Here is a 25,326-nt window from a genome sequence, read left to right as displayed (position 1 = left end):
AATGAAGTACTTCATAGTTGGTACTTGAAGTACCAACTATGAAAAATATTTTACAATTTTAAACTAATAAGCCAGGAAATGAACTAGGCCACCAACTAGGCCAGTAGTACCAGGGAGAGGCATAACTGGTAGAGGTTATTTATGTTTTTCATCAAAATGTATCAGTTCCTACTGGAGATAGGCTGATACCATTTGACTCTACTCATCCTGTTGGACTTAGATTTCTTTTCGTTCTTCAGCCAGTTTGATGTCGTGTTATGATCAGAATAAACTGCCTGCTGAAACGTATACTTCCATTAGTCATGTCTTACCTGTCCTGTACTGAATCTGGAAATTCTTTCCCAGCTCACGTTGTCTGTGCGCTACTGTGCCATTTCCTAATATTGCTTGTTTGTTTTATTTTTCTTAGTTTATCAGAGCTTTGAAATCCCAAAGTGCCCCCTCCCCCGAAGCCTGTCTTAGAAAGACAGTTCTTGTAATAATTCCTATTTGTAAGTAAGTATTATTTAAACATCATAAAGAATTTCTGCAGTGTTGGGCAGTTGTATCCCTTATAAGCAAGAAAATGTTTTTTAAAAAACCTCTCAGACTTCACCTTTATGACCAGTCAGGATGTCGGAGAAAAGGAAGCAACCAGGGGATGTAGCAAACGGCGTGGGCTAACGGGTAACAGCCACTGTGCCTGGTTCACAGTATTTCTGACTGTGTGTTTCCTAAGTATAGTACTTTGGTACTCTTCAGACCAGTACAGTTTTCAGCGCTGCAACACTGCGTGGAGCTATTGTTAACAGTTACCGTCAACACAGATTAATTCCTCATGGCTGGTTCTTTAAGTTAGCATTTGCCGATGGTAAAACTCTGGCTGAGGCAAGATCATATCTGTATCAAAGATCTACATGTAAGCAAGCCCCAGTTCATTCATACTTCTACAGTGTGGTGTCACGTCCAGGGCTTTTTTTCTGGGGAAAGAGGTGGTGGAACTCCGTGGGTTGCCTTCAGAGGAAGTGGTCACATGGCTGGTGGCCCCGCCCCCTGACCTCCAGACAGAGGGGAGTTGAGATTGCCCTCCACGCCGCTTGGCAATGCCCACCGTCTGCCTTAACACAGCTGGTATTAGGAGTGGAGCAGGTGGCAGTGCCCACTCCCACTTCCACCAGCTTGGATCAGGAGTGGAGCAGGTGGCAATGCCCATCCCTCTGCCATAGCCCAGTTGGGATTCGGAGTGGAGCAGGTGGCAATGCCCGCCTCACACCTGCACCTGGCTGGGATTAGGCGCAGACCAGGAGGTTATGCCCTTCTTCCCTTCACCCAGCCGGGATAAGGAACGGAGCAGGTGGCAATACTTACTCCCTTCAACCTACTGGAATAAGGCACTGAGCAGGCAGCTATACCCACCCCCTTCACCCATCTGTGATCAGGTGTGGAGCAGGAAGCAATGCCACCCCACTTTACCCAGCCTGCATCAGTTGTGAAACAGGTAGCAAAGCCCCCCACCCATTCACATGACCGAGATCAGGCGTGGAGTAGGAAGCAATGCCCGTTTCCGCTTCTCCCAGCTGGGACCAGAAGCAGAGTAGGTTGCAATGCCCGTCCCCCTTTACCCAGCCTGTATCAGACGTGGAGCAGGTAGCAAAGCCCACCCCCTTCACGTGGCTGAGGTCACACATGGAGCTGGTGGCAATGCCCACTCCCTCCTTCACCGGCCAGGATCAGTGATGGAGGAGGAGGGAATGCCTGCCTATCCACCCTCCCCTTTCTAGAGCCCAGTGTATTTTTTCCCACAACAGGCTTTGTTGCTAGTTTAATAAAATATAATAAAATAATATAATAACATTTGATTTATATACCACCCTTCAGGACAACTTAATGCCCCCTCAGAGCAGTTTACAAAGTATGTCATTGTTATCCCCACAACAAAACACCCTGTGAGGTGGGTGGGGCTGAGAGAGCTCCGAGAAGCTGTGACTGACCCAAAGTCACCCAGCTGGCTTTAAGCAGAGGAGTGAAGAATCAAACCTGGTTCTCCAGATTAGAGTCCCTCGCTCTTAACCACTGAAAGTTCAGCGTTAGGGTAACCTGCCACTAACAATAAAAAATGCAAGATAAATCATTAACTTTTCTCATCAAACCACTGCCCTGGAGAAATAAACAAAAATATTTACTGTGTAACTTTGAAGATACCATAGTACTAGGAAACCTTTTTTTAAAAATGCAAACAGCAGCTGTTTGAGTGTCTGCTGTGTTAAATGTTTTCAAATCATTGAACCATTAAAAAGAATCAAGGTTTTTTTTAATGGGGGACTTTTTTTTGGTCAGAGCTCATTAAAGTTTAGAACAAAGTTTTCCCAGTCATCGCCTTTTGTTCCTTTTTAGAAATTAAACTTTTTAAAAATCACAATCATCCAAAAATACTGTACTTTGAAGAGAAGAAAGTTTCAGGAATGCTAATTGAATTGTGCAACGGAACAGCGGGGGGGAAGCCGTGACGTGAGAGGGAGAAGGGGGTTGGGGGCCTCATCTGTGGTAATAGCCGTGTAATAATCCGAAACCCGCCCAGTGCCTGCCCAGTGCCAGAGCTGGCTCGTTACTGTCCTGTCCTGTGCTCTCTCCGTCTTAAAAAGAAATGCCAGGAAAGACCCAAAATCCAGGGGGTGGAGATCATAAGAACTGCTCTGGAGGCTATAGTGATAGCATCTCTACCCACCAACCACAGAGAGGCGTTTAAATCTGTTTTTATCTAATTCATTTGTAGCCCGCTTTTCTCACTGAGATGCAAGGGAGATTGCAGAATTAGGAAAAATACATGGAACCCGTGTCAAGAAATACAATTAGATTGTCAGGAGATATATAATAGATTTTACTGCTGTAATCCATTATACTGTCTATTTGTTAAAATGTTATAGTGGGCATATAGAAGTGATGAAAGTATGTAATGTAATATTGAATATGTAGTAATGATGGAACAAGCAATGCAGTTGTAAAATAGATTAGTTATGAAATTTGAAACTTAAAATGTTCTATATAAGTGTATCCAATATAAGTAAGTATATTATCTTATAGACTGTGTCAGACTGTGGCTAAATAAGGCACTCACTACAGGGTTCCCTTTAGAAGCAAACACAAGTCCATTGTTTGGAAAAGGAAACTTTACTGCAGAAAAGGTCCATTATAGTCCACTGTCCTGAATAGGAGAATCAGGATGGTACATGATCATTGTTACCAATGAAGAGCAAGCATAAGATACAGAGTAACAATACCCATCTGGATCAGCCTCCCCCCACAGTTCTCAAAACAACATCTCTCAGTCCTGGGAAGCTGCTCTCCTTCAAGGCCAATGCTTGGAGGAACGGTGTTAGACAAAACAGTCTCCTCCGGTGGGAATGCTGCATGGGAACTGGTGCACCTGGGAAGAGAACACTCAAACACTAGAAGCATTAGAAAATGGAGTCAGTACAGTTTAGATATACACCGGACCCGACATTCTGCCCCCCTTAAAACAGATCCCCCCCTGGCTTATATGGGTAGCGAGTATGAAAAGCTTTGGTTAGTCTAGGAGCATGAACATGTGCAGAGTGCACCCATTCATCGTAACCAGAATCAAAGTCCTTCCATCTAATGAGGTAAAAAAGCTGATTTCGTTTGAGTTTAGAGTCCAAGATTTGCTGTACCTCATAGTGTATTTGGTCGTCAATTAAAGTTGGAATGGGTGGAGCTTTGACGTGCCATTTGTTGTCGGTGGGAGCTTTCTTTAGAAGACTGACATGGAACGTGTCATGCACATGGCGCAGGTTCTTGGGCAAAGTTACAGCAACAGTCACTTTATTTATTATCTTGCGCACAGGAAAAGGTCCCAGGAATTTCAGAGCGAGTTTGCGGCTGGTCTGAGCAAGTTTTAGATTTTTTGTGGAAATATACACATGATCACCGGGTTGTAATTCCCATTCGGCCGCACGATGGCGGTCTGCGTATTTTTTGTAATCCAGTTTGGCTTTGTCAAGGTGCTTCTTAATAAGAGTCCATTGCTGCGCCGCCTCCCCCCACCACGAAGATACATCTGGCAATTTAGAGGAATGGAGAGGGGGGGCATCCAACGGGAAGGGATTGAAGTGAGTTCCGTAGACAATTTTGAAGGGGGCCTCCCCCGTTGAAGCGTGTACACTGTTGTTATATGAGAACTCGGCCAGAGGGAGAAGGTCCACCCAATTATCTTGTTGAAAATTAATGTAGCAACGAAGAAACTGTTCTAATATTTGGTTTGTTTTTTCGGATTGCCCGTCGGTTTGTGGGTGGTGGCTTGAACTGAGGCCTTGTTCAATATTCAACATTTTCAAAAGCTCCCGCCAGAAGTTGGCAACGAACTGTCCGCCGCGATCCGAAATCACCTTGGACGGAAAAGAATGTAATTTTACGATGTGTTTTAGAAACAAATCTGCTAGTTTTCGAGCGGAGGGTATAGCAGTACAGGGGATAAAATGAGCTTGTTTGGAGAACAGATCTACCACCACTAAAATGCAATTATGTCCTTTTGAGATAGGTAGATCAGTGATAAAGTCCATAGATATTATTTCCCAGGGTCTGTTTGGCGTTTCCAATGGTTGCAGGAGACCCGGAGGCTTCCCTTTTCTGGTTTTGGCGCTGAGGCAAATAGGACAGGAACTAACGTATTGGGAAATGTCTTTGCGCATGCCCGGCCACCAGAATTGTCTTTGGATGAGGTGCAAAGTTTTCAGATACCCATAATGTCCAGCAGTGGGAGCATCATGACAGCGCTGCAAAACTTCCAGTCGGAGGCTGTCTGGGACATAAAATTTGCTCCCGGCTAACCAATCCCCTTGTGGGGATTGGGTCAGTTTGCTTCGCGGAGCCCTATCCCCCTCCTTCTCTACCTCAGTTTTGAGTTTCGATTTCCACTCTTGGTTGGCCGGGAGGGGCTGCTTGGCATGGCTGCGAGTAGTCACCACGCCCCCAAGTTGCGTAGGCGAGAAGACAGTGTCGACAGTCTCCTCCCGTTTGCTCTTATGTTGGGGCATGCGTGATAGGGCGTCTGCCAAAAAGTTAGTTTTGCCCGGGAGATAATTTAGAGTGAAGTTGAATTTGGAAAAGAATTCCGCCCATCGCAATTGCTTGGCATTCAGTCTGCGTGGGCTTCGGAGGGCCTCCAGATTTTTATGATCCGTCCAGACCTCGAAAGGGTATCGCGCCCCCTCCAGCCAATGTCTCCAGTTAGTAAGGGCCGCTTTTACTGCAAAGGCCTCCTTCTCCCACACATTCCAATTTCTTTCCGCCTCCGAAAATTTTCTAGACAAGAAAGCACACGGCCGCAGCCTACCATCCTCCCCCTTCTGCAGTAAAACCCCCCCTATCGCCGCATCGCTGGCGTCAACCTGTACTATGAAAGGGGAGTGTTCGTTGGGGTGGGAGAGGATGGGTTCTGTTACAAATTGTTTTTTTAGACAATCGAAGGCCGTTTGGCAATCGGGGGTCCATTGCAGTTTGGTAGAGGGTTTTTTAGCTTGGTCCCCTTTATCTTTGGTTTTCAGCAAGTCTGTTAAAGGGAGCGTGATTTGGGCGAAATTTGCTATGAAGTCTCTATAGAAGTTGGCAAACCCCAGGAAGGATTGTAGTTCTTTACGGGTGGTGGGTTTCTGCCAATCCTGGATCGCCTGTATTTTGGCTGGATCCATTTTCAGACCTTCTTGGGAGATACAGTAGCCGAGGTAAGTGAGTTCGGTTTTATGGAATTCACATTTGGACAGTTTGATGGGCAGTTTATTCTTCATCAGGGTGGCTAAAACTTTTTGTACCGTTTGAATATGTTCTTCCTCGGTGTTCGAGTAAATTAACACATCATCAAGGTACACTACCACCCCTTTGTACAGAAATTCGTGTAGAACCTCGTTTATCATGGACATGAATACGGACGGGGCTCCCGTCAAACCAAAAGGCATAACTAAGTATTCATATTGTCCGAGGGGCGTATTGAAAGCGGTTTTCCACTCATCCCCTGCCTTGATACGAACGTGGAAGTAAGCATCTTTTAGATCTAATTTCGTAAAGATCTTACCTTGGGCCACGACGTTGAGAAGGTCTCGGATGAGCGGTATAGGATAGGCGTTGTTGGTGGACACTGCATTCAAGCCTCGGAAATCTGTGCACAGTCGAAGTCCCCCATCCTTTTTTTTCACGAAGAGGACTGGGGCGGCGTGGGGGCTAGCGGCTGGGCGGATGAACCCTCGTTGGAGGTTGGTGTCGATGAATTTCCGGAGCTCTTCGCGTTCATGGAGACTCATGGGATAAAGTCGTCCTTTGGGCAGTGAGGCTCCGGGTAAAATTTCTACCGCACAGTCCGTTCGTCGGTGCGGGGGTAGAGTATCTGCTTCCTCTTCAGAGAAAGCATTTAGAAAAGGCCAGTACGGTTCGGGTATTTGGTTGACTTCTTCTTGGGTGAGGAGGGCCTTTTCTTTATGAGTTGGATCTTCGCCCCAGTTTTGATTCCAACGGTGATTTTTGCAGTTGGTATGACTGAAGGTAATACATCCTTGTGCCCAGTCTATGTAGGGATTGTGATCACATAGCCATTTGCTGCCTAGAATTAACGGGTACTTGGCAGTCGAGCTGATGACAAAGGACCTCTTTTCCCAATGTTGTCCCATGCCTGTGATCACTGGGATGGTTTCAGTTGTTACAGGATTCATGTTGGTACCATCCATTTGCTCAAAGATTACTGGATTTTGTAGATCCCGAGTTGGTAGGACTAGTCCATTGACTAGAGCAGGGGCAATGATGTCTCTTGAGCAGCCCGAGTCAATAAGAGCTTGCACCCGAATATGCATCTTCCTCTCTGGGTTGATTAGAGTCACTGGCATGAATAAGATGGACCCAGGCGGCCGGTTCCGTGCAGGGACGGGCTTAGGGCGGATCTGTCGCTTGGGTCCTTTCACGACAGATCCATTTCGTTTCCCGACTGGGGACTTTCTGGATTAGCTTCTGCGGTTGGGGAAGCGGGATCATATTCCATGACTTCTTCCGCTTCCAGCCCTCTCTCCGAGGCTGGCCTTTGGGAAGCGCCGCGGCCTCTATTTGCTCGTGGTGCTGGAGTCGGGCGTTGGAGCGTAGGAAATGGAGCAAGGGTTGGACGCCGTAATTGGAGCGGAGGTCTTTGCACAGGCCGGTAAGGGCATTGCGCTGCAAAGTGGCCAGCCTGTCCGCAATGCAAACACAGCCCTTGTTGCCATCTAGCATCTCTCGCTCCACGGGTGGCGTAGCTAGCTCCCCGTGTTCCCCTCTGTAAGGTCAATGCTCTTCTTTGTCCCGTTTGTTGTTGTTGTTCAACCAAACGGACTTCCAAAATGCGATTTTCTACTTCGCAAACAAGTTGGATCCACCCTAACAACGTGGGGGGATTGTCTTGCATGAGGGCTCTGTCCAAAAGTCTCGGGTTAAGGCCTTGTTTGAACAGGATAATCTTGGTGGACTCCTCACACCTAGGGCACTTGGCTGCTAATTGCCGGAATTTTGTGACATAGTCTCTTGCTGACATGCTGCCTTGTTTGATGGCTTGCAATTCTGTTCGGGCCCGGGTTTCTTCTAAGGGGTCTTCATATTGCGTTCGGATGGCATCCACTAACCCCTGAAGAGTATCGAGTTCTGGGGCCCCGACATTGTATAGTCCTACATACCAGTCTGCTGCTTTGCCCTGTAAACGAGATCCAAGATGTTCGATTTGACTGGCCTCACTGCCGAAGAGGTGCCCCCACCGGTTGAAAAACTGTACCACTTGGACTAAGAAAAATCCCAATTTAGATGGATCCCCATCGAAGGTGGCTTCCAGCTTCACCCAGCCCATCGGGAGTTCCTGTCTCGGAGCAGGCGCTGGGTAAAAGTCCATCGGCAGTCTTAGTTGCGCCTGAGGCACAGGAGGAGGTAACTGGAGTCTCGGTCGGGGCAACGGTGCCGGCTGTACGGGTGGCGGTTGAACCGGCAGTGCCGGCTGGGGTTGGGCTGGTTGTGCGGGCGGAGGTTGCCGTGGTTGCTGTGTCGGGGTTGGTCTTGGTTGGGCCGGAGGCTGTAGTGGCAGGCGAGCAGGAGGCGGCAGTCTCGGTCTGGCCGGTAACACGGGAGGCGTTGGTGGCAGTTGTCGAGGTGGAGGAGGTTGGAGTGTTTGAGTGGAGATCGGCCGCTGAGGAGGGGGTTGAAGGTGTCGTAATGGTGCAGGCCGTCCCGGTTGGTTCGGGGGTGGTAAAACGGGCTGGTCCTGGGGCTGCTGCAACAGTATGAGCTGCGGTCGAGGTGAGAGGGGCCGCAGCGGCGAGGGTTGAACAGGTGGAAGGCCGCGCGGGCTTGCCCCTCCGGGTGTTGTTAATCTGGGAAGCAGCGGCTGGCCTCTTGGCGCTGTTAGACCGTCCCCCGTAGGTTGCCCGACGGGGACAAGGTCTCGCGGTTGACGAGGGGCTCCCTCTTCGGATGGAGCCGCGTGTGCTCCCGCTTGGTCCGGCCGGACCGTTATAGGAGAAGTAAGAGGGGGTCTCACCGGTGTATCACTGGGCTTTTCTTCCCCTTCCGTAGGCCTCTCAACGGGAGTTTCGTCTGGCGGCGCAACCCCTGTCTGGTTGGGAAGTTCGGTGGGGGTCTCTCCGGGTGGTTCAACCGGGTCTTCCTTGCTCGGTGGAATTTCCTGCTGTGCTGGAAGTTCCTTGGGTTGCTCTCCCGCTTCGCCCGAATGGGTGTCCCCCTCGCCGGTAGGTGACGGCCGCTGCTGGACATCCTCCATCGGATAGGAGATAACACTTTGAAGGGTAGCTATCTGTATCGCCATCTCTTCAGGGGACAGTCTTTCCCCTGCTCCCATTGCCGAAATTAAATGGATGGCATGAGCCAAACTTTCTTCCATATCCATCAGTTTAGCTTCTAACTGTTGCATTCGACTTGCCCCCGGTTGCTCGCTTATTGAAGCTTCATTCGATGCACTCACCGGGGACAAGGGGCCCCAAGGAGGAGGGTCCCCTTGGACGACTCTCGATCTCGCAGCTAGGATTCCCTTGGCCATACCCGTCACGGCCGAGATGCTGGTATCCACCGCATAGGTGCGACCTTGTATCTGCTCCCAACTTTGTTCAGGGACCTCCGTTGGCTCTTTCCATGAAACAAGTTCGGAGTAATCCCAACTCAGGGCGCCGCGGCGAGACGTGTCCCCCTCCGCCTGCTCGGATGTCCTGTTCCAATATCTCCATGGTTGGCTGCTGTCTAGCTCCGGGACGGTTCCTAGGCTTCGGCGCCCTTCCATCGAAACTAGTGGATGGAGTCCACCTGCCCGACGCTCTCTGGTTTCTCGGGGTCTGGCTCCCCACTCCGACGGGGTGGGTACCGAAATCAAAGGGAGAGCAGTCGCTTTTGGCCTTGCCCCGAGGTCAGCTTTGGTCTCGTCCCGAGTACTGAGATCGATGAGAGGCGGGGTGGAAGTGGAGGCTCCGGTTCCGTTCCCGGCTGCTCCCAGCTCCTGGGAGTCTTGGGCTTGCACGGGTTGCACAGGTTGATTGTCGGGAGACGCATACGGATCAAACAAAGGATCCCTGTCCGGGACAACCTTGGATTCCGTTGGGCCCGACTCAGACATGATTGGTAACAAAATGTCAGACTGTGGCTAAATAAGGCACTCACTACAGGGTTCCCTTTAGAAGCAAACACAAGTCCATTGTTTGGAAAAGGAAACTTTACTGCAGAAAAGGTCCATTATAGTCCACTGTCCTGAATAGGAGAATCAGGATGGTACATGATCATTGTTACCAATGAAGAGCAAGCATAAGATACAGAGTAACAATACCCATCTGGATCAGCCTCCCCCCACAGTTCTCAAAACAACATCTCTCAGTCCTGGGAAGCTGCTCTCCTTCAAGGCCAATGCTTGGAGGAACGGTGTTAGACAAAACAGTCTCCTCCGGTGGGAATGCTGCATGGGAACTGGTGCACCTGGGAAGAGAACACTCAAACACTAGAAGCATTAGAAAATGGAGTCAGTACAGTTTAGATATACACCGGACCCGACACTGTGTCTTAAAAATTTTTAATGAAGGGGATGTGGGGAGAAACATTTCCTGTTTTATATATTCTGTTATATATAATTATTTTAGATCTAGACAGTCCTTAATATAAAAGGCAAAGCATGTTGCCAGTGGCTCACCTCTTATCCCCACACAGGTGCAGTATGTGGAGATAAGAACTTAGTCGGCGGCAACAGGGTTTACCTTCCCACCACTTCTTCGGGGCTTCCAGAGGCCTGGGAAGCCCCGGCAGCACAGGCAAACTAGGCATGCCTCGCTCACCTGCCCCACCCCACCCCCAAGTCCACGATTGGGGGAGGGGCCATGGTGGTGGGGATGCCTCACTTGCCTGCCCCAACCCCCCAAAGCTGTGATCAGGGGGTGGGAGCAGGGGGGGTCCTGACAGCAGCCAACATGCCTTGCTTGCCTGCTCGGCTCACTCTCAAAGCTGCAATCAGGGGGGCCGCAGCAGTGGGTATGCCTCGCTCACCTGCCCCACCTCCCAAAGCCACGATTGGGGGGAAGGAGGCACCACGGTGGCTGGCATGCTTTGCTCACCTGGCCTGCCCCCCAAAACCATGAGGCCCCTTCCCCAAATGCGGCTTTGGTGGTAGGGCAGGCAAGTGAGGCATGCCTGCCACCGTGGCCCCCCACCCCCCATAGCCATAATCAGGGGGGTGAGGATGTGGGAGGTGCATGGTGGCAGGCATGACTCGCTCACCTGCCCTGACCCCACAAAGCCATGATCAGGAGGAAGGTGCAGGGGGCTTGTGTAGACAGGAATGCTGCCCTGAACTCCTCCCTCTGCCCCAGACTGGGGTACTGGGGAGGGGGCAATGCCTGGCTGGGCCACCTTGCCCTCCTCCCCTGCCTCAAATCGGGTAGCTGGGGAGGGGGCAATGCCCAGCCCTGCTGCCCTCCCCTCCTCCTCCTACCCCATATCAGGATGTTGTGGAGGGGGCAATGCTCAGCCAGGCTGCCCTGCCCTCCCCCTTCCCCACATCGGGGCACTGGGGAGAGGGCATTGCCCGGAACCCTCCCCAGGGTGCTGGGGAGCGGGTAATGGCCAACCTGAGCCCCCTGCCCTTTCTAAAGGCCATTGCATTTTTTGCCACAACGGGCTTTGTTGCTAGTCATGTTATAATCCTTTTTTTCTTTTCTGTATTCTCTCTATTCTAAAACTTTGTTTCTTAAAATAAAACAAATATATTTTAAAAAAAGAAATACAATTAGGCAGAAAAAAACTGTATTATACCTTATACCTTCAATATCGCTACCAGATCAAGTAGCTGCTGTGCATGTCAGCTGTTTGAGTGTTACCTGGAATGGTGTCCTTGCGAGTAAATAGAGTGGGGGAATTAGCACACAAGGAAGACAGCTATGCGAGAGCCCAGTAACCACGGGATCTTTCTCACCAATAATTTACAGAGTCCTTTCCCAAGGATACACACACAAAGCCGGGGTTCTTAAATAAAGGATAATTGTTTTATTTGAGGGGCAAATGCATACACACAAGATTGCAAGCAAACACACAAGAGGCCTAAGAAAAGCAGCGGTGAAGGTGGAATAGATTTGGGGGATTGCAAGGCGATAATGACCTATCTGGAGAGCAGGGAAGTCTGCGGAGGGAGAGCTTCAAATGCCAGCATTCTCAGCCAGGAGAGCAAGAGGCTTGGAGCAACCTCAGGAGAGCAGCACTTCGGATCCAATAAGTGTGCACCATTTGAATGGGGCCAGGACACTACCTTTATAGGTAAAACATGCCCTGAAATGGAAGAACCCACCTAGCTGTTAGAATAGAGACTCTTAACGGTTAGTTCCTGGGTTTGACAAAGGGTTTGATTACTTGATGGCTAGCTGCCGGGGCGTGTGAAAGAGAATGCAAAATTTGTTCTAGTACTGCACAAAAAGGGCAGTTTGTTAATGAAGTCCACCGGAGCTAAGTTGATTAATTTAGTCGGGGAATGTATCTGCCCAGGAACCAACTGTAAATACTTATGAATGTCATTTGATTAGCTCCTCAATCAAGGACAGGAGATCTCATCACGGGAGGAGGGAAAGGAATGTGTTAAGTGGGGATGAGTCAGCGAGACCTTTGTTGCGCTGGACTCCTACGGGGCTGGAGGGACTGCAAATCCAATCACCGCAAATCTCTCCGCGTTCCTATGCGGCATTCCAATCATGCCTGGGTCTCCCAGGCGGGACTCGGCAACTGTTAGCTGGAGGTCCTCTGGCTGCAATACAAGCTGCCATATTAAATCCAGAGGCCTGGTGCCATTTAATGTCACTGGCAGCCCTGTTAAAGTGGCTATTAAAGATGGCGGAGGCCAGGCCAACTGCTTACATGAGCTCTGATGTAATGGCAGGCAAAGAGCTGTGTAAATCCATTATAATATAGATGCAAGGCCCATTTCGTGATACATAAATAGAGAGGGAAGCCAGAGAGCCTGAGCTGAGAGAGGGGTGATGCCTGCTCTGGGAGTAGCAGAGGAAGAGAGGCTGGAAGCCAAAGCAGTGCTCAGCAGCCCACGATGCAGGGGAGGGCAGGGCAGATCAAAGTTACCCCCATACCAAGAATCAGTGGGTGGGATCCCTGGGGAAGGGGCTAGCCTAATGCTATGGAAGTGAAAGCATCAAGACCCCAGTGTAGCCCACTGGGAAAAAACACTCATGATCTTGGATTCCCCCCACAGAGAAATATGAAAATTTAAGAATAAACCTTTCTGTACTCGGCATTCAAAAGGAACAGGGAGATCATGAGAATATTTTAGCTCTAAAGTGGGGACAACTGCAATCAAAAGACTGTGGTGTAGTGGTTAGAGTGTTGGACTAGAATCAGGGAGAACCGGGTTCAAATCCCCACTCTTCCACAGTAGATCACTGGGTGGCCTTGGGCTGGTCCCACCCTCTCAGCCTAACATACCTCACAAGGTTGTTGTGAGAATAAAGTGGAGAAGAGCATTATGTAAGCCACCTTGGGTACCCATTGGGGAGAAAAGTGGGAAATAGATAAAGTAAATAAATATAAGGTGCTGCTGCCTCTTCTCACAATGCCCACCTCAATGCAAAGGTGTTGAGACAGACCTCTCACCGGCACACACATTTCCAGGAAATACTGTGTCGTTTTTGTTGACCCCTTTAATGCCTGTTTAATGTGGTATCAGCAGGGCCGGCACCACCATTGAGGCAGTGAGACAGGCGCCGCGGGTGCTGGGGCGCTGGAGGGGATGCCAGAGGAGATACCGGGGGCGGAGGTGTGTGCCATGGAGCTGGCGTGCCTGGCCCGTGGCTGCTACAGCTGGCCAGCCCCGCGTTGCTGCTGCCACCACCACACACACCCGGTCGGGTGCAGCAGCTGTGGGCCAGGCATGGCAGGCGGCTGGGGCAGCATGTGGAGTGCGGGCAGCCTCTGCACACTTCCCCAGCCACCTGCTGGCCAATGGCCCCGGCTTTTGCTGCGTGATGATGTCATCATGCAGTCCGGGGGCACACGCGCGCTGTGCATGCGCACACGTGGGGATCACCGCGGGCACCAGAAACCCTGACGGTGGGTATCAGTGTGCTTTACAACTTAGGAAAGCATATTTTCAGATGCATCACATACACCACTGGTACATAAACATAACTGAGTTCTGTCTACTAGGTATAGAAGGGAGTTCTTGGAGTCTGTCTGGGACTTTTGTTATAGTTATGCCACATTTCTCATCACATTAGAAGAGCAGGAGCAAGGAAGCAACTTAAGTAATATGCTGCCTTTGGTTAAACTGGAGAATTCTGCAGAATACTGTGCGGTCACACAAGGAGATTATCTGTAAAGGAAATGGATTTTGGTATACAAACAGCAATACAAGACAGTTTAATTTTGTTATTTCATCTTTCAGCAAGCCACGGTCACTCATCACTGATCTGGCAAGGGGAAAAATATAACACAAGTCTTCCTTCCAAAAAGATTTAGGCCTACTATTCCTGGTTGGTAGTAAACTAATTTAAGAAGCATGTTTTTTTTTTCTCATTTTCCCAATTTTTAAAAGTGCCTGTCAGACTAAAATTCCAGTGTATAGATTTCTGTTCACAAAGGTGGTATGCATTGTTGCTCTCGAAATATAAATGCAAATAGTTTCACAAGACCATGTACTATTTTCTATACTTTTAAAAAAATTATTAACAGTCTGTAACAAATACAAAAGAGAAAACAATACCCACAGATAAAATACAGGATGCAAATAAGTACACTGGTGTCAAACGTCCATGTCACTAATCCAAAACCTTCTGACTCATCTCCCCCAATATGAACACGCTCTCTTTATCAGCTCATTACAGCCATACCTCTTACATAATTACAGGCTCCGTTCTTTGTATTGCTCCTGGCCGTACTGTTTTCTGTACTTGAAGGTAATTTTTGCAGTGCAATACTTTACCCTACTGTGAAAAAAATGAATAAATTATTAATCATATGAGGAAATAAACTTTTTTAAAGTCTTGGGACAAGTTTAACGACATGTACTAGAAGTCATGGGATATACAGAAGAGCTTGTGATGGTACACTGATGAATAGGTTCTGTCCCAGGACAGAAAGTAGGTCCTACGTAAGTTTGGTGCTTGTGGAAAAGTAGGGGGTGATTTTTGCCCATCCTCCTTTCCCAGGGCATAACTTTGCTCTGCCCTTATGCTGATCCTCCGCAGCTAGCGGGAAGCTTATGTGGGACCCAGTCCACAAGCTGGAGTCTGAAAAGCTGTTTCAGTTGTGCCTCTAGACTCGGCTATGCCTACGGCAATTCTAGATGCCTCCCCGTCTCTCCCTACTTTTGAAGGCCGTCTCTTTCAGTAACAAAATGGAGAGCTGCTGAAGGCTTTTTTTTCTTAAGAGATCGACGAATGAATTGTTGTGTCTTAAAAAAAACCCTTACATTTTGAATATATATATATATCACTCATGATCTAAAGTTCAAGGCAGAGTTTTCAATGATAGTTCTCAAAACAGACGAGTAATGTAAGAGAGAAAAAGTAACCAGGTGCCTGTCAGAATGACCAGTGCTGATGCAAAAAGTACCTTGCGAAAGAAAGCGGTTTTGTCAGCCGAGTGGAACAAAGCCAGGGTTGGTCCCTTGCACCCTCCCCGCTCACACTCACGGTTGCACAGGATTGGTGCTGCCACTGAAAAAGGGCGAGCCCTCCTCAGCTGTGCTCGTAGAGCGGAAGGCAGTGCCAGCAGGCCCTGTTGAGTAGTGTAGATTTAAATTGGCACACGGCCTCATAAGGCAGTTCTTGAGCATGTGGGTCTTTGGATCCTGGCCACAGCCATTTCACAGGCTTCATCATTATGGGCGACATTTCCGTCAGCTTGTGGCTATCATTATGGATGCTTGATTGGTCCTCAGGGCAGAATGAACAACGGCCGCCCTCTGTTGCAAGATTCCAAACAAGATCAGGCCGGAACCCCTGCCGCCTTTATTTTGTTTTTCTGCCCCAGGATACCTTCTAAATCAAAAACCACAATTTGTGGATGCTTTCACACAAGCAGCAAGGGTAAGCCAGGTACTGTGGTTGTGGGTCTTGAGGTCAGCCCGGCATGGCCTATTTTAACCCTTAAAATTCCATTTGTTTTAAGCTGGCTGGGTTGTGTACTGTATTTTTAATCTTTTAAAAATTTATCTTGAAATTAGTTATCTGTCCTGTGTCCAGAAGACGATGGACTAGACATATATAATTAAATTAGCTCCTGCTTTTAAAGTTTGTCTCATTCTGTAGATGCTTGATACAGTTTTTGGTAGAATAGCCATGTTAGGATTTTTGCAGTAAAACCAAAAGTGTCATGTGGCTGCTAAAAATAACAGCAGATCTATTCTAGCATAAGCTTTCCTTAGTAAAAGCCGACTTCAACAGAGGAAGTGGTCAGTGGTTTAATAACTCTTCCTTTTGTTCTGGTTATAACTTTCAGATCCTAAACAGATGGAGCCAAAAGACAATTAACGAACTCACATGATATTAAATCTCATTATTTGTGAACCAAACGAAAGCACTCATCATTTTTTAGCTCCAGAGATGTTAGCTGTGTTCGTCTGTAGTAGCAAAGTAGCAAATGCATCGTCAGATGCATCTGACGAAGAGAGCTGTGGTTCTCAAAAGCTTATGCTACAATAAAGTTGGTTAGTCTTAAAGGTTCTTCTGGACTCTTCATTATATTTTAGGCTTCCTTGAATTCCAACCATATAATTTATTTTATTTTGTAAACACCTCCAAAGGAGCAGCAGGCCCTTGCCCGTTCTTTGAGTGTCTCTCTTGCTGTCTGGTCCTTCAGGGCTCCCTGTGTGTGGAAGGGCCGTTCATTTCTGCGGTGCTCTCCTCAGGGTGGCTGCTTTGGGGAACTGGGATTCAAAGACACAACATTTCTTCAGAAGCACGACTTCAAGTGTAGGTCCATGCGCCCCTTTTGTGTTCTAGCAGAACACCTTTGTTAGGATGACAGGAGAGAGGGACAAACGGTTTGGGGAACTAACCTCTGGGTAGAGCTGCTGAGGGAGGGAGGGAGGGAGGGAACAGGTTGCTCTGATCTTGAGGGAGGGGCCCATTCAGCCGGACGAGTCACGTGATTTGGGTTCAGTCTTGGTGGCTTGAGGCCGAGAGGGAATCTCAGTCCATGAGACCCCGGTGGCTCCTCCTGGCAATCCGGGTACTCGGCTCATGGGTTTCTTGCAGTCTGTTCAGTAATTCTATTGTTTTGCTATGCGGAGCTGATCTTCCTCCCTGTCTTTCTGGTTTATTACTTTCAGCTTTCCTTGGGACCTTGGTGCCTAGATTTTGATTTGGCATAGCTTTGACTTCCGCTTTTCCAGTTTTGACCTTTTGACTGCTTGTCGCTTTGGCTTCTGCCTGACAATCCTCTGTGGCCTTGGATTTCTGCTTTTATATTGTCAACCTTTGGAGCTCCTCTCAGCTCGGGATGCTTAGACGCCTGCTGGTTCACCTTACGCCCTGTTCAACAATTGTGAACAGGGAATTGATTTTTCAATAACCAGGTTACAGTTCATGGATCAATTCATGGCTGTTTGGCAGGAGACTTAACTGTATCCCTTCCTAACTGTGCAGTACAGCACAATTGGTTTTTCTTGAAGCCCCGGCTGCTGTTTTTTCTGCCATGCTACCGAACAACTTTTTGAGGACTTTTAAAAAACAGTGTGCAAATGATCTATTTCCACAATCCTTGAATTCTCAGGTCCCATGTTTTTTAAAAAAGTAAGCCTCTATACCTTTCTTTGCAGATTTATAGAGTAAGAGCCTGCCCTCCACGGACAAACCATTATTCATGATGTTTGGATACAGCCACCAAATAACACTCACATAGGGGTGATGTCAAAGTTAAAGTCATTACTCCTTCCATAATTGAAAATACAAAGACTGAACTCTTGCAGCTCAGTCCTGAGAGACAGGGGTGGAAAGTGCTCAGGGAGCAGACCGAGGGTTACGCTGTCATAACTCAGATTTACGTGGGTATAACCCCCTGCCCCCCACTGCCGGCAGCAGGGCAACGCGCACCACCGTCACAGTCTGCTGCCAGCAGACGGAATCGGCAGCCAGGCAGAGGGGTCAGTGTGGTGCAAGTTACTGCGCCAGCTCCAGGGGGACACGTCGGGGGCGGCCTGTGAGTTAGTCAGCTCCCAAAATCACTCCAGGGTCAGGAACACCCCCTGCAGCGATGGAAAGTTACACTGCCACTGGTTAATGGGCAATCAGTGCTCCCGTCACATCTAATGAGCCTTCCAGCCTCTCCCATGGTTTCCAGTAGGTATTCCCATAATTCGTTTCAGACCCCGCCCCTTGCCCACCTCTACAGAGCTGCCCCTTCAGGATTTGGAGACTGCTTCTGAGTGCCAGGGACTCCAGGTGTGACCTTTGCCAGGTTGTCATGTCTGAGCCCCATCCATGCCAAAGCTTCATACTGTAACTTGATGTCATATGGCCAATACCATAACTGTTTCTTTCACAGGCTGCTTCCAGGTGCTTATCTAACGGGCTGTAGAAACTTTCAGTGTTCCTGACCTTGTGTACTACATTGCTATGTCTTGTTTTCTCAGTGACTCAACTTGATAGTACAGCTATGCGAGATGTTCCCAGGACAAATTCGCGCCAAAAATCCTGTTTACTATTGGGAGGGGGAAGGAACAACCGTGTCTGTTAAGAGGAAGATTTTTCCCAAGCATTACTATTCCTTCAATCTTGCTTTTACTGCTTAGATGCTTACCTTGCTTCTGAGTAATCCTATGGACATATATATGGAAATGATTTGATTTCTGAATAAAAACAATTTAACCAAGAGCCTGGACTTCTTGCTGCAACGGTCCAGGGATCTGCCTGCCATACCCTGTCATCCAAAGCCTGACACAGGTCCTGCCACTTTTCTGGTGTTACTGTTCAAGGAGGGGGTGTATGTTTCTCAGGGCAGTGGCAGGGAAGGGGTTTGCAAGCGAGTGGTGCCCTGTTTGCATTATCGGTGCCCCCCCCCCCCCCACGGGGCAGGGCTCCTTTTGCGGCATGTCTCTCTATTGGGGTGCAGCAGGCCCGATTGCAGCGATCTCCTGTCCTGTTCACCTACGCTCAGGGGGAGGGGGCGTGTCACCAGGCAGTGGTGATCAGGGTGCGGCCATTGCCTGCGCTGTTCCCTGCCTCTCATGGGCATGTCAGGGAGGTGGCACAGTCATTGGCGGGTGCTGGTGGGGTTGTCAGGGGAACTGTGGGGTTGTTACTGTCAGCGGCGACTGTGCTGAACCTTGTGGACCTCGGCCACCAGCATATCTCTCCCGCCAAAGTTGTTAGGGCACCAACAAGCAGTGCTGCTGCTACGTGGAAGCGTGGGCGCAGGTGTGGGACCAACCCTTTGGATCGGGCTGTTAATTTAGTATTCTAGACAACCAATAAATTAAAAAAGGAATTAAAAGCTGATGCCAAGTTTTAAATGGGAATTTATACTCCTTATAGTGTTTTACTTATATCTATACCGTTTTTCACAGTTAAATGTGTAAGTGCAAAATTATGTAGCCTTAATTTTCAAGTTTAGAAAGGGGTGCCTTTTTTGGTAGCTGTTATTTCTGTTTGTATTTCACTTACAGTTTAATTTGCATCTTCTACACCTCTTATCTTTTTCTACAGGTCTATCAGAACACTTTTAAACATGGCCACTTGAGCAGAATGGTTCATTCTTCATGAAAAATTTGATTTAGTCCAGACTCTAAAATTAGTTTATGACTTATTTTTAAGATTTCTAAATTGCTTTTCAGCTGCCCTTTTCAATGTAGTATATGAAACAGGCCAACATGGAAAATGTAGGTTTGTTCAGCTATGCAGTGGAGGAGGAATAAGATATACATTAATAAAGTTTGTTGTATTGTCGAAGGCTTTCACGGCTGGAGAACGATGGTTGTTGTGGATTTTCCAGGCTGTATAGCCGTGGTCTTGGCGTTGTAGTTCCTGACGTTTCGCCAGCAGCTGTGACTGGCATCTTCAGAGGTGTAGCACCAAAAGACAGAGATCTCTCAGAGACTGTGACACAGAGAGATCTCTGTCTTTTGGTGCTACACCTCTGAAGATGCCAGTCACAGCTGCTGGCGAAACGTCAGGAACTACAACGCCAAGACCACGGCTATACAGCCCGGAAAATCCACAACAACCATTAGTAAAGTTTTTGCTGGCCAAGTTTTAGGGAAACTGCCAGTTTTGTACAACTATAATTTGTCACAAGTGAACAATGATCACACATTGTGGATGCAAAGATTGCAGGACTTTCCTGTGTTCTACCCCCCACCAACCCCCATTTCTGATCCTAAGAAAGTTCATTCACAGGGCCGACATGAACTAATAGCCACACAGATTGTGGTGGGCGAGGACCACGGAGACAAAACCATCAGCTTCTCTGGTTGTCCTGTCATGTCTGTACTCCTACATCCATGCCATTGTTCTATGTGGTGAACCATTGCTAATGCTGAACCTTAATGTCATTTTGCAAATGCCTTAACCATCACTTTCGTTTCTCAAGCATCCTAAGAACACAGCTGTCTTACCTCCTTCCTTTGAAGCTCCCAGAAGCAACCTTGCACTGTCTGAAATGTTACAGTTCATCTTCGTTCTTCTGTGCCTCCACACATGGGGACTGCGCAGGCGCAGGCCAGCCGCCGGAGAATTTTCTAGAGCTTCCATGGCTCCGAAGGGGCCGTTTGTCGCGCGCCTCAGCGACCGTTTTCCCGCCCAAACGGTCACGTGATCCTCCAGCGACCAACGGCCCCTTCCCTCAGTTCTCTTCTTGCCGCCGCTTGGAGAGAACGTGAGCTTCGTTGCTCTGTGCTTTTGTGCTTCGTGCTTATTCTGACTGATTGCTTGGCTTTTGACTTCGGACTTCGTGACCTCGACTATTCTTCGGATCTCGTTTTGGACTTTGTTGTGGACTCGGTAATTTGACTCGGACTGTTTTGACCTTCCTTTCGCGTGCCCCTGAAGATGGCCTCTAAGGCTCTCTTCAAGCATTGCCTGCAATGCCACACAAAAATGGCCAAGACCGATGGCCATGAACTGTGCCTGTTCTGTTTGGGAGAGACCCATAATGTGACGGCCTGTAAGATTTGCCAGGGCTTCACCAGCAAGGCCCGGCAGGAGCGCAAGGCCCGACTAAACTCCTCCCTGTGGCAGAAGGTCATGTCCGGAGGCGCTCCCTTGCCCTCTTCCAAGGCCGGCCCAAGCCCCTCTGCCGAACGGCATTCGAGAGCTGGCTCAGTGGCCTCCGCGAGGTCGGGGTCGAAACCGCGTCCCCCGAGTACCTCGGCGTCGAGAGCGGCCTCTCCAGCGCAGGGACCGGTGCGGCCGCCCCGTAGCGCGTCATCTACCAGGTCGGATCCGAGACCAGCTTCGGAACCGAGGATCCTGGTACCGAGTCCCCGATCGGAACCGACGACCGGATCGGTTCCGATGAAGCCTAAGAGGTCGAAGCCGAGGTCCCCTTCGAAGGCGAGGAGCGCGTCGGTTCCGAGGTCTTCTTCGGAACCAGCGAAGAAGAAGAAGAAGACCAAGCATCATCGGTCGTCGCGTCCCGCTCCTCAGGAGGAGGTCATCGTGCTTCCTCACACGCCTTCCCCTCATCTGGGCTCCCCGGAGCCAGAAGACATCTCCGTGCCGGTGCCGGATCCGATGGCCTTCGAGACGGTGCCCGCAGAGTTCTCGTCGGGGCCGGAGCCGAGCCCGCACCGTCGGAGCCGACCGTCGCTTGCCCTTCGTTCGCCGAGGCTGGAACCGAGCCCGTCTCCTCGTCGGAGCCGTCCGTCGCCTGCCCGTCCGTCTCCACCTCCGGTCGGTCGTGAGCGGCATGGTTCCGGGGACAGTGTCCGATCGGTCCGGTCCGCTGCGTCCCGGCATCGACAGGCTTCCTACCTCCCCTCGCCATACCGTTGCCAATGGGAGGGGGCACCTGCGGGCTTCTCCGTGTCGGAACCGAGGCCTTCGACATCGAGGTCGGCGTGGGCTCCCCCTCCGCTCCAGGTTCCGGAATCCCAGCTTGGTTCCGATGAGGAGGATGTGGAGAGCTTTGGCGGCTACCAGTCGGAGTCCTGGTCCGAACCATCGCCAGCTGAGGAGCTAGTGCCATCTGCGGACTCGCCATTCGAGGACCTCCGTATCTACGCCGACCAGATGGCAAGGATGGCCAAGGCTCTCGAGATGGACATCTCTTCAGCAGCCCCGAAGACCAAGGACAAGCTCCTCAAACGTATTTACGGGGATAATCCGGCGTACGTTGGCTTCCCCATGCTTGAGGGTATTGAGGAAATCGTGGAGAAGGTATGGCAGGTGCCCTGTGATCAGCCTCCAACATCCAAGAGGATTGAGCAGCTCTACAAAATCAAGCAGGGTACCTGGCCGGCACTGGTGAAACACCCTCCACCTTCCTCCTTGGTCACGGAGGAATTCAACCCCCGACGGTCGGGTCACTCCTCGGTGCCTGCCGATAAAGAGGGCAAGAAGCTGGATGCCATGGGCAGGCGCCAGTACATCGTCGCTTCGCTGGGTCTGAGGATTGCCAACTACCAGACCATCATGGCAGGGTACCAGCTGTACCTCTGGGAGAAGTTGGCATCCTATACCCGGGACCTTCCACCGGAGCAGAAGGCTGTGGTGTCCCTGCTGCAAACAGAGGCTGTCCGGCTGTCTAAGCAGCAGATGAATGCCGGGAGCCACGCTGCTGACACTGCTGCTCGGGGGATGGCTTCGGCGGTGGTCCTCAGGCGCCACTCCTGGTTGCGGTCTACGGCCCTGTCCCAGGAGGTGCGTTCCAGGGTGGAGAGCATGCCCTTTGAAGGGGACTCGCTGTTCTCCAAATCGACCGACGAGACCCTGAAAAAGAAAAAAGAGGACAGGCAGACGGCGCGGTCCTTGGGTCTGGCTCCAGCGGACAAGCCCTCCTCCAGACCACGGTACGCTCCCCGGTCCGGCCCTTACCACTACCAGGGCAGATACCAACATCAGCGGCCGGGCTACCAACCGTATCCTGCCTACCAGCAGCGGCCATACCCTCCCGCACAACAGCAGAGGAGGCGTCGGCCCTTCAAGCTTCGCCCGTCACAACAACCGGCCCAGCAGAAAGATCAGCAGGGCGCCGGGAGGCAGTACTGACGGGTCACGCCAGCCGTATCCCCGAATTTTTCGGACAGACTTAGTCCACTCCTCTCTGAGTGGGAGTCAATAACATCTGACTCATGGGTCTTAACTATTGTTGAACTGGGGTACGGGCTGGAGTTTGTTGAGCTGCCCAGATGCAGTTCACCCCTGACAGCTGTCAATAACACTATGGCCGAGCTGGATGCGGAAATCGTGTCGCTCTTGGCCAAGGGTGCTGTGGAAGAATTGCCCTATGAGGACTCTGTAAAGGGTTTCTTCTCTAGGTTCTTCCTGGTCCCTAAGAAGGATGGGGGCTTACGTCCCATTTTAGATCTGAGGGGCCTTAATGCCTTCCTCAAGGTGACCAAGTTCAAGATGGTTACGTTGGCGGCTGTGATCGCCTTGCTGAAACAGGGAGATTGGTTTGCGGTTCTTGACTTAAAAGACGCATACTTTCATGTGGGCATAAGGAAGGAGCACAGGAAGTACCTGAGCTTTGTTTACCGGCAAAGGGTTTTCCGGTATAAGGTGCTCCCCTTTGGCCTGTCCACTGCCCCACGAGTGTTCACTAAATGTGTGGCCCCTGTGGTTTCCTTCCTGCGGGAAGAAGGCTGTACCATCTTTCCGTACCTCGATGACTGGCTCATCGTGGCTGAATCGGAGTCTGGGCTGGTGCAGGACATTGGCTTGGTACTTAGCACTTGCCAACGCCTGGGGCTCCTGGTGAACTTGGAGAAATCCAAGCTGGTGCCCAACTGCAAGGTGTCCTACATTGGTGCACTGTTAGACTCTGTGGAGGGTAAGGCCCTGCTCCCCTTGGAGAGGGCTCGGTCCCTAAGGGGTCTAGTGTCCATGTTTAAAAGGAACCGATTCCAGTCTGTGCGCTCTATCCAGTGCTTACTAGGGCATATGGCAGCGGCCACCTCTGTGGTGCCTTTCGCTAGGCTGCGTATGCGCCCTCTCCAGAACTGGTTTGTGCGGAGGTACGATGCTCTGTTGCACCCTCCATCCCTCAAATTCTCTATCCCGAGGGTCATCCTCTCCTCCTTGGACTGGTGGCTGTCTGATGACAACTTGTTTAGAGGGACCCCCTTTGGGTATCAGCACCATGACGTCACGGTTACCACTGATGCCTCTCTGCTGGGATGGGGGGCTTACTGTGGTGATGTGTCTGTGCAAGATGTCTGGTCTGACAGGGAAAAGACCCTCCATATCAATGTGCTTGAACTAAGGGCCATTCGTTTTGCACTTGTGTCTCTTACAGCACTGCTGCGAAATCGTCAGGTCTTGGTGCAGACGGACAACACGACTGCCATGTACTACGTGAATCAGCAGGGGGGCACAGTGTCCATGGCCCTGTGCCGGGAAGCCACACTCACTTGGCAGTGGGCTATCAAGAACAGCGTGTCGCTCCGTGCTATACACGTAGCTGGGTCAGACAATGCCCGAGCAGATGCCCTCAGCAGGGTCCCTTTGCTGGACCACGAGTGGGAACTGAACGTAGAGTGCGTTGGGCCGATCTTCCAGATGTGGGGTCATCCAGTGATAGACGTGTTCGCCACTGCGACGACCACCAAGGCCCACACGTTCTGTTCCAGGGCAGGGAGCGACCCCCTCTCTATTGGGGATGCCTTCCAGTTTACGTGGACGCAGGGCTTGCACTACATGTTTCCTCCGTTCCCCTTGATTCCCAGGGTCCTGTGCAAGATAGAGGAGGACGGGACGGACTGCATCCTGGTGGCCCCCTTCTGGCCACGGCAGGTTTGGTTCCCGAAGCTCCTGCGGATGTCCCAACGGACATATGTGAGTCTGCCCCCTCGGCAAGACCTTCTCCTAAACGGGAGCCTAGTCCACCACGATCCCAGGAAGCTGCACCTAACGGCTTGGCGGATCGTTCCTCCCCGATAGGCTTTACTGACGAGGTACAGCGGGTCCTCCTGAATGCCCGTCGGCCATCCACTAGGCGCGCTTATGCGGCCAAGTGGCGCAGGTTTGAGCTCTGGGCACTTGCCAGAGGAGTGGTGCCTGACACCAGTCCCTTGGGGGTTGTGTTCGAGTATTTGTGCCACTTGCGTGGCCTGGGCTTGAAGGTGTCCTCCCTCAAGGTACACTTGGCGGCGATATCAGCTGCTCACGCCCGAGTTGAGGGTGCTACAGTGTTTTCTCACCCACATTCCCGCCAGTTCCTTAAGGGCATGTACAATCTTTACCCACCTGTGTCGGCGCCAGTGCCTCAGTGGTCGCTGTCCTTGGTGCTCTCACGTCTCATGTTGCCTCCATTTGAACCTATGGCTACATGCCCCTTGGATGTGCTATCCTACAAGGTAGCATTCTTGGTGGCCGTCACATCGGCCAGAAGGGTCAGTGAGCTGTCTGCACTGCGGTCTGACCCTCCCTTTCTTGTGTTTCATTCCAACAAGGTGGTCCTGCGTCCCTGCCTTGGGTTCCTGCCCAAGGTGGTGTCCGCCTTCCACCTCTCGCAGGATATCTCACTGCCTGCATTCTTTCCTCAACCCTCCTCTAAGGGGGAAAAGGCCCTTCATTCCCTAGACTTGAAGAGGGCCCTAGCCTATTACCTGGATAGGACGAAGAAATTCCGCTCCTGTCCTCACCTGTTTGTATGTTTTGGGGCCAAGGACAAGGGTAACAGGGCTTCCTC

General features: G+C 50.4%; 1 protein-coding gene and 1 long non-coding RNA gene across 4 annotated transcripts in view; one reads left to right on the top strand and one right to left on the bottom strand.

The window, feature by feature from the left end:
• The window catches only part of STXBP4 (syntaxin binding protein 4), a 251,066-nt gene that overhangs the window by 73,274 nt on the left and 152,466 nt on the right, over positions 1–25,326 (top strand). The window lies entirely within an intron of this gene.
• Positions 1–25,326, bottom strand: part of LOC129328190 (uncharacterized) — a 73,470-nt gene that overhangs the window by 13,005 nt on the left and 35,139 nt on the right. The window lies entirely within an intron of this gene.

Source organism: Eublepharis macularius, chromosome 4, assembly GCF_028583425.1.
Source record: "Eublepharis macularius isolate TG4126 chromosome 4, MPM_Emac_v1.0, whole genome shotgun sequence".
Taxonomy (NCBI): Eukaryota; Metazoa; Chordata; class Lepidosauria; order Squamata; family Eublepharidae; genus Eublepharis; species Eublepharis macularius.
This window is presented reverse-complemented; position numbering and strand designations above follow the sequence as displayed.